The sequence below is a fragment of the Mus musculus genome, chromosome 11, assembly GCF_000001635.26.
Source record: "Mus musculus strain C57BL/6J chromosome 11, GRCm38.p6 C57BL/6J".
Lineage (NCBI taxonomy): Eukaryota > Metazoa > Chordata > Mammalia > Rodentia > Muridae > Mus > Mus musculus.
The window spans coordinates 76,648,872-76,663,800 of NC_000077.6; the positions used below are offsets into that span (position 1 = coordinate 76,648,872).

Consider the following 14,929-nt stretch of genomic DNA (forward strand, 5'->3'; position numbering starts at 1 on the left):
TGTGGCACACATCCACACACATCCATATACATAAATAAAAATCGATTTTAAAAATAGAGAAAAGAAGTTTACAGGCCTAGCAATGCTGACACCTTGGGGAAGGGCAGGCTCAGGAGACAGAGGCCAGTGTAGGGCTGCATGAGTCTCTCTGTCTTGGAAAGTCAAAACTAGGGCTGATAAGATGGCTTCATGGTAAAACATGCTTGCCTCTTGTAGTTGTTTCAATATGTTTGGCCCAGGAAGTGGCACCATTGGGAGATGTGGCCTTGTTGGAGGACATGTGTCACTATGGAGGAAGAACTCTGAGGTAATATATATGCTCAAGCTCTGCCCAGTGTGAGACACAGTAGTCCTCTCCTTGTAGAGCACTCAGCTCCTTCCCAGCACCGTGTCTGCCTGCGTGCCGCCATGCTCCCCGCCATGGTGATAGTAGACTAAAACCTCGGAATCTGTCAGCCAGCCCCAGTTAAATGTTTACCTTTATAAGAGTTGCCTTGGTCATGGTGTCTCTTCACAGCAATGGAAACTATGCAGACCTGATGACCAGAGGTCCATCCCCAGAGTGACTTAAAAGCCGACTGTGGGGGCTGGAAGGATGGCTCAGTGGTTAGAGCACTTGTTGTTGCAGAGGACCCAGATTTGATTCCCAGAACCCACATGGAGGCTCACCACCTCCTCGGGCATCAGGCACACAGGTGGTGCACAGGCCTACATGTAGGCAAAACACTCATACACATAAAATAATAATAATAATAATAATAATAAAATAAAGAACCCAACAACAAAACAGCTGTGGAGGCACACATCTTGAGTCCCAGGGCTCCTCTCTAGAAAGGCGGGAGATGAGAGAATCACCTTGGAAGCTCTCAGGTCAGCCGCGCTGCAGTAAACAGCAAACGCACAGAAATAAGAGAGCAGACCCTGCCTCCAGCCAGCAAGGTGGGAGTGCAGAACTGATTTCCACACGTTTTCCTCGGACCTCCATATCCGCTGCGTGACCCGAGACTGCCTGTATTCCTGTGCTCATATTCGTATATTCACACCTGTTTATAAATTAAATATAACAGCTGGCCATACTGGCACACACCTTTAATCCCTGCACTCAGGTGGCAGAGGCAAGTGGATCTTTGTGAGTTCAAGACCAGCCTGGTCTACATAGAGTTCCAAACAAATAGGGGGGTCACTGACAGAAAGAGAGGGGCTGCTTGGGGGTAACTGTGGGTAAAGTGCTTGGTGTTTAAGCCTGACAACCCGAGTTCGGATCCCCAGGACCCTTGTAGAAGTTAGACACCAGGGCTAGAGAGAGGCTCACCAGTTACGAGCTCTTGTTGCTTTTCCAGAGGACCCAAGTTCAGTACTCAGCCCCCAAGTTACGCAGCTCACAAGCACTGTTTCTCAAGCTCTAGGGATCCAGTGATAACTCTGCATGCCTGTACTCAGCATGCTCATACCCATTCGCAGATACGTAATCTACAAATATGTAATAATGAAAAAAAGTCACGTGTAGTAGTGTGAGCACCTGCACTTCCATCTCTCCTACAGGAAAATGGGAGGCAGAGAGAAGAGACTCTCTGGAGGCTTCACGTCCACCTAGCCTGAGGTATACAGTGGTCCATCTAGCCTGAGGTATACAGTGGTCCACCTAGCCTGAGGTATACAGTGGTCCACCTAGCCTAAGATATACACTGGTGAAAAACAAGGAATTCTGTCTCAAACAAGGTGGAAGGTGAAGGATGGACAGTGGAGGCCATGCTCTCACCACACAGGGTGGCATTCTTGCCTCCCTAAAAAAGCTAAAAAAGGGAGGCACAGTGGCACACAGCTGCACACCTAGCATGCAGGCAGGAAGATGTTTAAGGCCAGACTGGACTACATAGTGAGAGCCTGTCAGAAAACAGGGAAAGAGGACAGGGAGAGGGGAAGGGAAGGGAAGGGAAGGGAAGGGAAGGGAAGGGAAGGGAAGGGAAGGGAAGGGAAGGGAAGGGAAGGGAAGGGAAGTCCATCAGAAACGGATGGAGTCTGCCCCATGGGTTCATGGAATGTGCAATTTGTACAGTAATTGTCAGTTTAGCAGCAACTGAAGCAATAGAATAGTTCAACTGGCTCGCGCTCTTGAACAGTGGGTGGCATGGAGTACAGCTTTAGGGATGGTTTGGGCTAGTCCTCAGGTCACGTGACTCAATATAGTTCCAAGCTGTCTTTTCTCGTTGCTAGCTAGCTCTGTTCTCAAGCCAGCTCTCTGCTTCCGTGTGAAAATAGCCATATCCCAGCGCCAGAACGAGCGAGAGAGAAGAGGGAGGGGGACAGGGAAAGGGAGGGAGGAAGGGAGGGAGGGAGGGAGGGAGGGAGGGAGGGAGGGAGGGAGGGAGGGAGGGAGAGGGAGAGACTGTGTGATCGGCAGGGGTGTTCCTTCAAGCTACTTCTGCTCAAGATGGGAGCTGGAGCACTTGTTACTCAGTAGAGCCTCAACCTGACTCTGAGAAGCCACGCCCAGCAGCGGCCCTTCCTGAAGACTGCCACGCCTGTCTCTTGGGCTTCCAGCCTCTTCTCACAGCAAAGGCGTCTGGCATAGGTGTTGGAGCCTTATGAGCCCTGGGCACACACAGCTGTGCTGGAGAAGATGTTGTAGCTTCCCCCACAAGTGCCCCCAGGCAAAGACTCCCTATAGGAGCACAGGTTAGACCTGTAGGCTAAGACAGCATCTGCCAAGATGTTCAAACCCCAGCACTAGATACCCCAAACCACACCCAGGATACAAAACCATAAGCCTGCAATTCCAGAACTTGGGAGGCAGAGGCAGGAGGACTGTCCTGAGTTCAAAGTCAGCCTGGGGTAAAGAGTGACTTCCCAAACTACTGGGCTAAAGAATGTCTTTGTTTATAAAAAATAATCAAAACAAACCCAAACCCCAAACTTCCCCTCTCCATCACCACTAGTCTTTTCTCTGGGTACTGTTTAGCACTGGCTGGCCTGGAACTCAATGTGCAGATCAGACTGGCCTCAAATTCACAGACATCTGCCTGCCTCTGCCTCCCCAAAGCTGAAATTAAAAGTATGTGCCACTTTTATTAAATAGGTTCTGGCAATTGAAGTCAGGTCCTCTCTAGTATAGCAAGCACTTTAATGACTGAGACCAAGCCATCTCTCTCTCTCTCTCTCTCTCTTTCTCTCTCTTTCTCTCTCTCTCTCTCGATTTATTTGTTTAGTTTTTGTATATGAGTACACTGTTGCTGTTTTCAGACACACCAGAAGAGGGCATCCGATCCCATTACAGATGGTTGTGAGCCACCAGCTGGGAATTGAATTCAGGCCCTCTAGAAGAGCAGTCAGTGCTCTTAACTGTTGAGCCATCTGTCCAGCCCATTCTCTTTCTCTTTTTATCCTTTTGTTCTACTCTCCCTCCCTCCTTTCTTCCCTCCTCCCTTCCTTAGAAAGTTTTGCTGTGTGGCATAGGCTCCTGCTTCTGGATTCAAATGCTCTGCTGCCTCAGCCTCCTGAGTACTGGGGCCACAGGCACGTCCTGCTGTGACTTCTACTCTGGTGCAGTATTGATGTATTTGACAGTATAGCAGATACACCTTCATTTCATGGGAATGGAAGAAAGTTTCTGATTCTTTGTAGGCATGCTGTATGCGTGTGTGGGTGTAGTGTGTGTTTACACATGTAGTGTGGGTACGGCTGTATGTGTGTGCATGTGTAGTGTGGGTGTGGCTGTGTGCATGTGTGTGTGTGTAGTGTGGGTGCAGCTGTATGTGTGTGCATGTGTAGTGTGGGTGTGGCTGTGTGCATGTGCGTGTGTGTAGTGTGGGTATGGCTGTATGTGTGTGCATGTGTAGTGTGGGTGTGGCTGTGTGCATGTGTGTGTGTGTAGTGTGGGTGCAGCTGTATGTGTGTGCATGTGTAGTGTGGGTGTGGCTGTGTGGGTGTGCATGTGTAGTGTGGGTGCAGCTGTATGTGTGTGTAGATACAAGTGGGTGAGGGGACAACCTCCTGCACTGGTTGTCTGGGAGCTGTCCACACTGTTTTCTTCAGACTGTCCTCACTGGCCTAAAACTTACTGAGTAGGCTAAATGAGCTGGCCAGTGAGCCCAGGCCTGTAACTGCCTTCCCAGTGTGGGGATTACAGCCGTGGGCCTGCTCTATTACATGGTGCAGCAAGCGCTTTAATGACTGAGCCATTTCTTCATCCCTGTAGGGCTCTTTATTTGCATACTGAACCAGTCATTGTGGTGGATATATTTCTCTCTCCCACACACACATGCATGCACACACACCACAGGGGACTTGAGCTCAGTTTCTCATGCTGGTAAACTATATCCTTAGCCCCCTCCTCTGTGTGTGTGTGTGTGTGTGTGTGTGAGAGAGAGAGAGAGAGAGAGAGAGAGAGAGAGAGAGAGAGAGAGAGAATGAGAGAACGAGAGAGACAGAGACTGAGATTTTGCTATGTAACTCAGGCTCAATTTTTTTCTCCTACTTTAGCCTCTGAAGTGCAGGATTACAGTCATGCACCATGACACTACCTGGCTTTCTTTAGGCCAGGCTGGCTATGAACTTGCTGTGTAGCCAAGGGTGACTTTGAACTCCTGACCCTCCTGCCTCCATCTCTTAAGCACTGGAATCACAGGACTGTGCCAACAACTGTAGCTTCTATGTAATTGTTCTGTCTCTGTGTCTGTCTGTCTGTCTTCTCTCTGTGTGTATGTGTGTGTGGGTCTCTGTCTCTGTCTCTCTGTCTCTCACTCTGTACATGCACATGCCAGGGCACACATTTGGGGTCCAAAAGATAACTTGCAGGGGCACGTTCTCTCTTTCAACCATGATGGTTCCAGGTATGCAGGCTTGATGGCACCTTACCATCTTGCTGGTCCTATATTTCCTTTTTTTTTTTTAAGGAATTTTTTCTTTAAATTTATTTATTTTATGTATGTGGTGGCCAAAGTGGGATATAGGTTTTAGTAAGTTATAATTCAGGAATATCAGAGGGGACAGAGTGTTAGCTGTGGGGAGGTTTCTGGAAGTGCTTAGCCATTGTTTAAGGCATATTAAAATAAAAGGCTGTCTGTGTGTGTGTGTGTGTGTGTATGTGTGTGTGTGTGTGTGTGTGTGTGTGTGTGTGTGTGTGCCTTTCATTCATGAATCCATAACATTGGGGCAGTAGCAAGAAGTGCATGTGCACCTGCTGGGGAGTTTAGAGCAGATTAAAATATTACCACTACAAATATAATTATGACAACTATGCAAATTATAAGGTAATGATATATACTTATAATGTCCAGTCCATTATATTTGGCATTTTAGAGAAAGTATTTCATCAGGGCACCATGTTGGTGCCTGGTATCCAAAGGGGCTAAAAGAAGGCATCAGATCCCCTGGAACTGGGGTTGCAGATGGTTGTGAACTGCCTTGTGGGTGCTGAGAATCAAACTCAGGTCCCCTCTAGAAGAGCAGCAAGTGCTTTTAACTGCTGAGCCCCTACACCCCCCCCCCCCCAGTCCTACTCCCCAGCCCTCTGTGATAGGATCTTGCTATAAAGCTTAGACTGGCCTCAAACTCTGTTTGTGACCCACGGTGGTTTTGAACTTGTGATTCTCCTGCTTCAGCCTCCTGAGTGCTGGGATTAGAAGAATGGATCACCATACAATATTTGCCTTTTCTGTTTGCTTGGATATTTTTGCTTTTATAAGAGGTAGTTTCTTGTCATGTAGCTTAGGTTCAAAATCTTCTTGCCTCAGCGTCTGGAACACAGGACTACTGGGATTACAGTTATGAGCCACCTCACTTAGTATGATATTTAATATGCAAAACTATGCTGCAGAGGCTGGGCATGTAATGACACAGTGCTTTCCTACTATAGCGCACGTGCACACACACACACACACACACACACACACACACACACACACACTATTTAAAAATGGGCAAGAATCAGGATTTGATTAACTGCACCACAACCAAACAGGAAGATAGCTCAAGGGGTAAAGGCACTTGCTTGAAAGCCAGATGAACTGAGTTTGATCCCTAGTATGGTCATGATGGAGAAAGAATCAATTCCTGCCAATCCTCTGACCTTTACACATTCAGTGTGGCATTCTTTCACACACATGCGTGCACACACAATAAATAAAGGTATGTAATAAAACTCCAAAACTACATCCTCCCCCTCAAAAAAAAAAAAAACCCTTTTAAAGATATTGGGAAGGGAGGGCTTCTAGGAGGAATTGGAGGAGCCCTCACCGCAGCAGCAGGAGCTCGGCGACTTGGGAGAATAAACTTGTGCGTTTGCTGTAACCTCAGAGACAACATAAGCCCCAAAGCCTGTGTTTGCACATAAATTGTCTCTCTCTTTAAAGTTCCATATCATGACCAGCAGAGGGTGGAAGCGAGCCATCTAAATTCTCTTTTGCCTCTCCAAAGTATTCTTTTCAAAGTTCAGTCTTAGGAGTGAAAATTTTCCAAGTTACCCGTGTTTAAAGGGTGAATCAACCCAAATGACAGCCCCCAAAAGGAAGAACTGACTCTTGCTTAGATCGCATTCTGTGCTTCGTCCACACACCCAGGAACAACGGAAAAAGGAGAGGACTTTCTGTTGGGTGCAGATACGCTAATGTGGCTCAGCCACACCAAGTCTGCTGAGTTTTAGACTTTGCTGGATGGCGTCTGCTTGGCTCTGAGGCTAAGCTGTCCTTCCTTCCTTCCTTCCTTCCTTCCTTCCTTCCTTCCTTCCTTCCTTCCTTCCTTTCTTCCTCCCTCCCTCCCTCCCTTCCTTCCTTTTCTTTCTTTCCTTCCTTTTTTTTTTTTTTTTTTTTTTTTTTTTGCATGCGGCTTACAACCCCCACCCCCATCGGGACTGCTGACTTTAAAGGTGTTCGTGCCACCATGCTTCTTTGTATTCCTGACTGATTGCAACAAGTTAACTACGGAAGTATCTATATTGGAACATTTGTGGAGGAACAGACAGACCCAGAGAACAAGTCGGGATTGGGGCTGCTAGTCTTTGTTGGCCATAGGCTGGGCAGAATGGGCAGTGGGGGCGGTGCAGGAATTATATACTTGAGTACTTCATTCTGTATATGGCTGCTTAAAATCTTTTCACTGAGATGGGTGTGGTGGTGCAAGCTATTAACTCCAGGGTTACAGAGGCAGAAGCGGGTGGGTATCTGTGAGTTTGAGGCCAGCCTGGTGTGTATAGCAAGTTCCAGGCCAACCAAGGCTGCATAGCAAGGTCCTGTCTCCACCCCTCACCCCATGTGCATGCCTCAAATTTTTTCTGTTCACCACCTTTTTTTTCATCCTAGAAAATTTTATTCAACCTTGAGTATATAAGTACGTAAAAGTATACACACCAAATGTTTGAAAAGAAAACTGTTTTTAAATCATTCTTTAGTGTATAATTAATTTTTACATTCAATTTCTTTAATAATGCATTACTTATTATTTTATGTGTCTGAGTTTTGACTACATGTATGTCTATGAACCATGTTCATGCCTATTACTCACAAAGGTCAGACGAGGGTGTCAGATCCCCTGAAATTGGAGTTGAAGACAGTTCTAGGGCCTCTGGAAGAGCAGCAAGGGGTCCTAACCACTGAGCAATCTCCCCAGCCTCTCCTTTTCCTTGATTAATAAACTATATACCAGAGACAGGCAAAACACCCATACATGTAAAATAAAAAATGAAGGAGAAACTTGAAGGTAGTAGAAAACAAAACTGCATAAGGAGATGGAAGGGTTTATTTTTATGTGTATGCATATGTTCATGGATGTGTGTGTGTGTGTGTGTGTGTGTGTGTGTGTGTGCATTAAGACCAGGGGTCAAGTGGTACACAAGTGTGTTAATGATTCAGACATTCCCTCTGCCCCTGGCTTATTTATTTAAAATTTAGTTTTATTTTTACTTATATGGTGGTTTGAGCCACCTGACTTTTCTTTGTCTGTGTGTGTGTTTTGTGTGGTGTGTGGCACATGCTTTGTGAGTGCAGCTTGTATGTGTGCAGGCTGTGATGAGTGTTGCGTGTGTAGCACACGCTATGTGAGTTTGCAGGTGCACATGCTATATGCATGCACGTGTGGAAACTGGACAAGAACATCAGGTGTCTTCCTCTATGGCCTTTTTTACTCCCCTTTAAAAAAAAGATGTATTTATTTCATTTCTGAGTACACTGTTGAAGGCATCAGATCTCATTACAGTTGGTTGTGAGTTACCATGTGGTTGCTGGGAATTGAATTCAGGACCTCTGGAAGAGCAAGCAGCCAGTGCTCTTAACTGCTGAGCCATCTCCCCAGCCCCTCTACTGCTCTTTTTAACCTTACCATCTTGAGACAGGCTCTCTCACTAAACTGGAGGCTCACCATTTTGTCTAGGCTAGCTGGCTATGAGTACTCCAAAACCATCTGTCTCTGCCTTGTCGATTCTGGGGTTATAGTCATGTGTAGCCATATGCAGGCATGCACAGTCACACTCAGATCTTCTTTTTCATTTGTTTTTCATTACCTTTATTCATTGTGTCTATGTGTGTGGTGCATATATACATGCCATGTGCACGTGCGGAAGTCAGAGGACAATTTGGGGAGCGGGTTCTCTCTTCTACCTTATGGGTCCCTGGGGTTGAACTCAGATGGTTTGTCTAGGGAGCAAGCTCTCTTTCCTGTTGAAGGGCCCCACCCCCATAAGCACTGGGGAGTTGAACTCTGGTCCTGATACCTAGAGAGCAAGCACTCACCTTGTGAGCATCCCCCATCCCCTCCTTAGATGGTTTTATTGTTCTAATTGTTCAAATGAGGAGTCAGGGTCAGAGAGGTTAAATCAATTGCCTGAGGTGAAATCTGAGTCAGAAATCCATTCAAAATTTGCCAGGTGTGGTGCATGCCTATAATCTCAGCTCTCTGGAGGCAGGGCAGGGTAGATCTCGGCAAAATCAAGGCCAGCCAGCACTACTCCGTGAGCTCCTTTCTAAAATAAATGAACAAAGAAGTATCTATTGTGAGCTGGAGGGGAGGCTGAGTGGCTGAGAGCACTCTGCTGTTCTTCCGGAGTGCATTCCCATGGCGACTCTCATAGGTCAGGAACTCCAGTTTCAAGAGATCCAATACCCAAGCAGGGCAGTGGTGGCGCACGCCTTTAATTCCAGCACTTGGGAGGCAGAGGCAGGTGGATTTCTGAGTTCGAGGCCAGCCTGGTCTACAGAGTGAGTTCCAGGACAGACAGGGCTACACAGAGAAACCCTGTCTCGAAAAACCAGAGAGAGAGAGAGAGAGAGAGAGAGAGACCTGATACCCTCAGACATACACGCAGACATACACGCAGGGAAACACCCACACACATAAAGTAAAATGAAAAAAAAAATCGGTTGGGAAGCCATTCTTCCTTGTACCAAAGGTAAACAAAGATCATCCCTCTACCTTCTAGCATGGCTGCCTGCCTACTATGGCTAAGAGGGTTTCTGGACCCGCTGCTGCAACAGCCCGACCCCTTTCAGAAGCAGGTGCATTCTACAGTGGACAGAGGTGAGTGCTACATCAGAGAACAGGCTTCATGTCCCACCAGAAGTGTGGCTGCTGGCCACATTCCTAGAAGAAAGAGACCTAGTTATGCCTGCTAGGTGGCCTCTTGTCCTCTTCCTGCTGCTGATGTTCCAGGCCTCAGGCCCTTTTTTCCCAGGAGTTGCCATGAATTGTGTCCCTCGATGTATTCTGTCTTACCAGTAAGCTCAGGTCTCTTCCGTCCTCACGTTAAATCACTCAGACACCTGATCACTTTGAGCTGTGTGTCCACCAGGAAGTTGTTTCCACTTCTGTGAAACGGCATAAAACCACCAGAAGGCCAGGCCTTGTGGCCCTGTAACCCCAGCATTTAGCAGCTGAGGCAGGAGGATCAGAGTTTTAAGACTAGCTGCAGCTACATGGCGAGTTTGAGGCCAGCCTGGGTTACAAGAGACCCTGTCTCCAAACAAAAAGTACAGCAAGCATTTGGGTCTCAAATCTAAGTGAGCAGGGCTTGGAGGCTATCCTCTTTTGTTCCCTTCCCTGAGCTACCCCACGCTGGTGTCTGTCCTAGCCAGGGTCCTTGCATTTGGGAGCGTGATGAAGGCAGAATCTGGGGGTAGACTGGCTCTCCAGAGACCACTGAGCTTTGCAGTCAAAGCAACACATGGGAGTGTTTAACAGTTCATCTGAAAATGATGATATATCTGATGGTATAAAGGTGGTCTATCTAAGGGCACAGCCAGATGTCCCATAGAATCACCGAGCACGAGGAAGAAGCCCCAGGAGAGGGCCTTCACCCCTTCCACAAGCCCACTTGGTGCAGGACACCAAGTATCCTGCACCTCGCTCCCCACGCTTCCACCTCGTTCCAGCTCTGGGTCTTGGCTCGTAAATCTCCTTCACACAGACTGCCATAAATCAGGGGCCTGAGGAGGGACCCCCCAGCTCCCAGCCCGGTCCTCCCCCTCTGGAGGGGCGGAGTGCAGGAAGCCCCTGGGACAGGGTGGGCTCAGCCCGCCTTCGTGGTCTCATAATTACAGGCCTGTGGGGCCTGATTTATGGTGCAAGCAAAGGCACAGGCCTGCTCGTCTGGGAGAGCCTGGGGAGGTGGGGGCCGGAGACCTGAGAGGCTTCCAAATTCCAGGGCCTTGTTGAAGTGACAACTCTGAGCGTAATAAGCTGTAATACATTTATATGTGAAGTAAATCTACCCAGGAACAATGGGTAACACTCTGCCAAAGTGTGCTCAGCACTGTTTTAATTTCTTTATCAAACAGGAGTCTTACACATATTACCTCCTGAATAGCCTGGACGTTTGTCCTGCTGAATGTCGAAGTCACCTGCCTGGTAAGCTGTGACTCATACTCCTGGCCACCTGGCCCTGAATTTTGAGCTTTTTGGACCAGATTTTCCTGTCTCTTTGCTTCCTTTTCCTTCCCAGATCTCCTCCAGTCATGGCATGAGTGCCCTGGGGCCGATGCTGCCTTACTTACTGCACAGGAGGCCAGGATCAATTTTTAATTTTTCCTTGTTCAAGGAATTTTAGGTGCTGTGATAGCTAAGTCCCACTCTCAGTGTTTCCAGCCAGGAATTCCTCCTGGGCAGTTTTCTTCTTGGCATCAAGAAGTAGTGACTTGCTAGGCAATGGTGTGGTGGCACGGGCCTTTAATTCCAGCACTTGGGAGGCAGAGGCAGGCAAATTTCTGAGTTTGAGGCTAGCCTGGTCTACAGAGTGAGTTCCAGGACAGCCAGGGTTATACAGAGAAACCCTGTCTCGAAAAACAAAACAAAACAAAACAAAACAAAATCTGGGACTTCAGAGTCTGGTAGCTGTGTCATTTCTAGCCTGTGACTCCCATTGCTGGCTGGCATAGCTGGTGGCTTTGAAAGGGAAGGAGCTGGGAGGAAGGAAGCTAGTGTATGTGTGGAGGGTGGAGAAAAGGGAGAGGGGGAGAGGGAGAGAGGGAGAAGGTGGGAAGAGGGGGAGGGGCAAAGGGAGAGGGGTGGAGGGGGAGAGGGGGGAAAATGGGAGGGTGGGGGAGGGGGAAGAGTGAGGCGGGGAGCCCATTGATTCTGCACACACTAGACATGTCACAGTCAACTGCAGGGAAGGCTTGGAAATGACAGCTTGAGTCATCATCTCTTGCCAAACCTATGGGTTTAAAACAAGTCCAACATGGTAGCACATCTGTAATCTCCAGTGTCCGAGGCTGGGGAAGGAGGTTTAAACAAAACCCCACCTTAACAAACAAAAAGCAACAAGGGGCCGGGGAGATGGCTCAACGGTTCAGAGCACTGGCTTGTCTTGAGGACAGAGGACATGGGTTCAATTCCCAGCATCCTCATGGTGGCTCATAGCAGTCTGTAACAACTCTAGTTCCAAGGGATCCAATGTCTTCTTCTGGCCTTTCTTGGCACTACTCAGGTGGTGCACAGACATACATGCAGTCAAAACACCCATGCACATGAAATTAAAATAAGTAAATCTTGGTTTTACAAAAATCACATTAGCTCAAGGTTTTAGGGGGACGGTAGATGCTGGGTTTTTCTTTTTCTCTTTGGTGCTTGATGGAGTGTGCAAGTGAACTCTAGAATTTCTGTGGCTTTTTCTCAACACAAGAGAAGTCATCTTGAGAAAGAGAGACACATAAGTGTGACTTTAAAGAGAAACCTCAGGACAGGGACAGTGAGAGGGCTCAACAGGGCTTGCTGCCAAATCTGATGACCTAAGTTCAATCCCTGGGACCCACCCAGGGGAAGGAGAAAACCAATCCCCACTAGCTGTCCTGTGAGCCACATATGCACACTAGGCAAGTAACTTTTTATTTTTTGAAGTCACACAATAGGGATGGAGAGATGTCTCAAAGGTTAAAATCACTGTCTGTTCTGTTCTTCTAGAGGTTCTGAGTTCAATTCCCAGCAACCACATGGTAACTCATAACCATCTATAACAAGATCTGGTTCCTACTTCTGGTTAGCATTTTAATTTTTTAAATTTAAAAAATTTTTATTTTTGAAAGTGCGTTACACTGAAGTTTTCATTATAAATGTATTTTATGTATATGGGTGTTTTGCCTGCATGCATATCTGTGCATCACAAGCACATAGTACCCTTAGAGGCCTGAAGAGGATGTCAGCTCACCTGGAACCGGTGACTGTGAGATACCATGTGGGTGCTGGGAACTGAGCCCTGGCCCTCTGGAAGGAGAAGGACAGTCCATGTTCCTAACTGTTGAGTCATCTCTCCATCCTGAAGTTTTAATTATACATGTATATGTATATATAAGTATTAATTATAAATATATGTAATATATATATATATATATATATATATATATATATATATAGAGAGAGAGAGAGAGAGAGAGAGAGAAAAGAGTGGGGGGCAAGAATTGTTCAAAGACAATTCTGAAGAACAAAGCTGGCCAGCCAGCCCTACACACACACACACACACACACACACACACACACACACACACACGGGTGGTGGCCTGGAGAGCTGTGGCACTGGACACCTTTGGAGACAGAGTGAACTAGATGTCAATACAGCAGAAAGATTGGTACCTGGTTTCCAGTAACACTCATGAAGGCTCAAGTCACGCCTCCCCTCGTGCTCATCTGGGGACAATCTACAAGTCCTGGAATCTTATCTTCGGTCTCTCGACTTTAACCCTAGAAAGTAAGCATTAGCCATTTGATAGACCCCAGGAGGGCAAAGGTCACCCACCATCTTTGAGCCTAAGCCTGGCTCTCAGCTTTCTGAGCCAGGGAAAGAAGCCCTGTTTTTCCTCTCCACGGAAGCAAAATCCTTTCCAGGCCTTCTTCTGTCCTGGTTGGAGCAGCAACTGCTTCTCCCAGGAGACAGAGCCCGCCTTCCTCACCATGCCAGCTCCCCCAGACCTGACATTCCTGCCTACTCCCCACTTACTAGGAAGGTCTGGAAATTGGACCCCAGATGAGCACAGAGGCCTCTTTGTCATTTTCTTAATGAGGAGCCAATGGCTCTGTTATTAGTGGGTGGGGCCAATGGCTCTGTCATTAGTGGGTGGGGCCAATGGCTCTGTCATTAGTGGGTGGGGCCAATGGCTCTGTCAGTCATTAGTGGGTGGGGCCAATGGCTCTGTCATTAGTGGGTGGGGCCAATGGCTCTGTCATTAGTGGGTGGGGCCAATGGCTCTGTCATTAGTGGGTGGAGGGGGTTAGGAGTGCTGGGCTGGGACGGCAGGGGCTGCTCCTGGTCAAGCGGGTGATTCACAGCCTGTCAGAGAGGGGGAAACTCAGGAGGAGAAGAGTCAGTGTCACCCCCACACACACAACACTTCCGGGAGGGGACTCAGCCCTTCATTAGCACATATCCATTAGTTATTTAATTCTAACAAGAATTTTTTGTTTGTTTGTTTTTTTGATTTTTTCGAGACAGGGTTTCTCTGTGTAGCCCTGGCTATCCTGGAACTCACTCTGTAGACCAGGCTGGCCTCAAGCTCAGAAATCCGCCTGCCTCTGCCTCCCAAGTGCTGGGATTAAAGGTGCCACCACGCCCATCAAGGCAGTGCTCTTATATTTTCCCATTTGACAGACAAGGAACCAGGAGCCTGAAGTGGATGAGTATCCTGTCCAAGGGTGCAGAGCTAAAAAAAAAAAAATGAGTCTGAGTCCAGCCCAAATCAGCATCTGACTGGGAGTGTAGGCATAGCAGAGCTGAGTGAAGGGGGACGACTAACTTACCCCACGGCTGGAGACCATTGAGTCAGAGAAGCAGTGGGCAGAGGCTTCGAAGGTTGGTGGCGATCCAGTGAAGAGTGATGCTGTGTTGGCTGGAAATGGGCGTGGCAGCCAGAGCCAACGTGGGCATGAAGTTGGCAGTCCCAGGATGCTGACATCCAATCCACTGGAAAGAGGACAACACATCTATTTTGTTGAAGATTTATTTATTTGTATTTTTTGTGTGTATGAGTGTTTTGCTTGCATACATGTCTGTATACCATGTATGTACCTGGTGCTCTTGGAGGTCAGTAAAGGGGCATCGGATGCCCCTGGGCCTGGAATTACAGATGGTTCTCAGCAGCCATGTGAGTGCTGGGACCTAAACTCTTGTCTTCTGAAAGAGCAGCAAGTGCTCTTAATCCTAGAAAGTTTGTCATATTGACCCATGACGCTGAGGTCACCCAGCCGCCCAGGAAAAGATGCCCTGGTCCCTACTTCAGAGATCTGATTGCTACAAAAGCCGGGAGCCTCCAGGTTGGTTTGGTTTTTCTGAGGCAGAATTTCTCTGTGTGATAGCCCTGACTGTCTGGACTCACTCTGTAGACCAGGCTGGCCCAGAACTCACAGAGATCTGCCTGCCTCTGCCTCTTGAGTGCTGGGATTAAAGGTGTGTGCCACCTCACCTGGTGCTCGCCTCCAGTTTTGAAGGGCATTGTGGAGGAGATAAAGTCTTTTTTCTGTC

At 47.8% G+C, this 14,929-nt stretch overlaps 1 long non-coding RNA gene across 1 annotated transcript in view; it reads left to right on the forward strand.

Annotated features, from left to right (window-relative positions):
• Positions 1–11,056, forward strand: part of Gm46288 — a 33,275-nt gene extending 22,219 nt beyond the window's left edge. The window contains exons 2-3 of the long non-coding RNA XR_001780268.2: positions 9,407–9,504; positions 10,761–11,056. This is a non-coding gene — a long non-coding RNA (predicted gene, 46288). The remainder of the gene's footprint in view (positions 1–9,406; positions 9,505–10,760) is intronic.
• Positions 11,057–14,929: the final 3,873 nt, after the last annotated feature.